The sequence below is a fragment of the Capricornis sumatraensis genome, chromosome 8 (genome assembly GCF_032405125.1).
Source record: "Capricornis sumatraensis isolate serow.1 chromosome 8, serow.2, whole genome shotgun sequence".
NCBI lineage: Eukaryota > Metazoa > Chordata > Mammalia > Artiodactyla > Bovidae > Capricornis > Capricornis sumatraensis.
Window position 1 is genome coordinate 42,725,037 of NC_091076.1, and position 2,782 is coordinate 42,727,818.

The window sequence follows — 2,782 nt, forward strand, 5'->3', positions numbered from 1 at the left end:
ATTTCTTTGCTCTTTTGTCATAAATTAACTGTCCCTATAGGTGTGGGCTTATTTCTGGGCCCTTTAATTCTACTCCATTGATTTGCAAGTCTTTTTTTTTTAATGCAGGTTAGTAAATGTCCTTTCAGGTTTTGTGAATATTTTCATTTTACATAGTGAGAATCACATACATATATATTTCTGTATCTTCCTTCCTTCATTTAGTGTCACATAGCATAAACATCCTCAGATAATACTAAAAATTCTGCATAATTATTACCCTTAAGTGCTTCAGAATATCCTTGCCTCAAACCAGCCTACTGTTTATCCAATCCACTGTTTCTAAACACCTTCAGTGTTTCCACTATTGTGTTATGAAAAACAATATTGTGATAAATTCAAACTCTGCTCCATATTTTGGATTTTTTTTTTAGTAGACAACTAGAAATACTAGGTCAAAGGTAGAGAACAAATGTTCCCATTCAAATTGCCAAATCATCTTCCATAAAAACTGAATTTACAGTTTCAGTGGCAGATAGGGCTGGTCTCATTACATCCTTACCAGCACTGAGGTTTCTGTATTTGTTTTGGTTTTTAGGTCCTAACTGATTTGATTGGCTTACACACATACTGTTGGCTTACACACGTATTGTTGGCTTACACACATATTGTTGGGTTATACACATATTGCTGAGGCTCTGACATGTCTCTGAGGAAAGATAAGTTCAAGTAGAACTGTAGGTCACTGATGTCCTTATTTCTGTGAATTTCCTGTTCCAAGGCATAGGGATGGAGAGATGGGAGTAGGGAGAGATTAGCGGTATCTTCTCATGATCTCTTTTATCCGATCGACAAACTTGCAGACTTGGGTACAGACACCTGGGTCATTGCGTTGGCCCCAAGGGAAACTTCCCCATGATACTAGGCCTTGCAAGGTACCTTTGCACATCAGTGGTCTCCTTGAGTCACTGTTGCAGGCACACCACTCCACAGGTGCTGGAGTTCAGGATGCCAGTATGGAGCAGGGAGTACCCCAGCAAGTCCTTACAAACCTACCTAAAGTCTTGGGGGGAGATGAGCTTGACATCTGTGCACATGAGTTGCACTGGAAAGGTCACATCAGGGCTAGTGGTGGTGCCCGAGCCATAAACAGTGCATGTGGTCTGGGGCAGGTGGTGGGTCACAGTGGGAAGGCAGGTTGATGTTCTTGACACTGGATGACAGCCTGGCCCAGCCATTTAGCATCACCAGCATGAGGCTGTTAGTGTGGGTTTGTGTGGAGTAACACAGATGGTGGACAGGACTGTGTGGCCTTGATATTCTGGCCTCCCACCGGCCGATCACAGTGCATGTGCACATGGTACTCATTCATCATGCAGTGGGCAGTAGTTAGTACCCCCTGCTTGCTGAGCAGCACGCCTCCACAGTGGGGCTGACTGCCCTCGCTCAGGGCCACCTGCTAGGGCTGGGAGCCTCTTGGACATGGGACTCCATCAATAATCTCCAAATTCTCGTCACCCTGGGTGTCCTGTGCGGCAGATCCCAGGGCAATGGACAGCAATAGGATCAGCAAGGGTGCCACCATGGTGACCTCTGAGTCTTTCAGGGGCTGCCAGCAAGGGAGGGCTCTCTTCCGCTGGGGCATAAATGAAGCCCCTTCTCAGGTCTGGAAGGTCAGATCTGATCTGGGCGCCAGACTTGGTTGGGAGCCAGGCATCAATGTCTACTTTTTCTAACAATTTTGTTCAGTCTTTCACATGTGTTCAACTCTTTGCAACCCCATGGACTGCAGCACACAAGGCTTCCCTGTCCTTCACCATATCCCAGAGCTTGCTCAAACTCATGTCCATTGAGTCGGTGATGCCATTCAACCATCTCATCCTCTGTCATCCCCTTCTCCTCCCGCCTTCAATCTTTCCAGGCATCAGAATCTTTTCCAATGAGTTGGCTCTTCACATCATGTGGCCAAAGTATTGGAGCTTCAGCTTCACCATTAGTCATTCTGACAAAAACTGAGGATTGATTTCTTTTAGGATTGACTGGTTGGATCTCCTTGCTGTCCAGGGGACTTTCAAGAGTCTTCTCCAGCACCACAGTTCGAAGGCATCAATGCTTCGGCACTCAGCCTTTTTTTACTGTTCAGCTCTCACATCCATACATGACTACTGGAAAAACCATAGCTTTGATTATATGGACCTTTGTAGGAAAATAATATGTCTGCTTTTTAATATGCTTTCTAGGTTTGTCATTGCTTTCCTTTCAATGTCATGCTGTTTTGACTGCTACACTTTGAACTTTAACTTGAAATAAGAGAGTGTGATGCCTCCAGATCTGTTCCTTTTTCTCAGGACTGCTTTGGCTATTCATAGCCTTTGTTGTTCCATACAGGTATTAGGATTTTTTTGTTCTATTCCTCTAAAAAAATGTCATTGGGATTTTGATAGAGATTACCTTAAATATGCATATTATGTTAAGTAATATGGAAATTTTTGCACAGTTAATTCTTCCAATCCATGAACACAGAAAATATTTCTATTTGAGGGTATTCTTTCATTTCTTTAAAGAATATCTTAATAGTTTTGAGTGTACTATCGTTCACATCTTTAGTTAAATTTACTCCTAGGTATTTTATTCTTTTTGCTGCAGCAATAAATGGGACAATTTTCTATATTTCTGACAGTTCAAAGAAATGAATCAAGACTTTTCTATACCAATTTTTTACCCTGAAACTCTGCTAAATTATTACTTCTAGTATTTTGTTAGTTTTAGGGTTTTCTGTATACAAAATTACATCATCTGCAAA

General features: G+C 42.2%; 1 pseudogene; it reads right to left on the reverse strand.

Annotated features, from left to right (window-relative positions):
* Positions 1 to 793: 793 nt before the first annotated feature.
* On the reverse strand, positions 794 to 1,564 carry LOC138084754 (kallikrein-7 pseudogene; annotated as a pseudogene).
* Between the last annotated feature and the right edge of the window lie 1,218 nt (positions 1,565 to 2,782).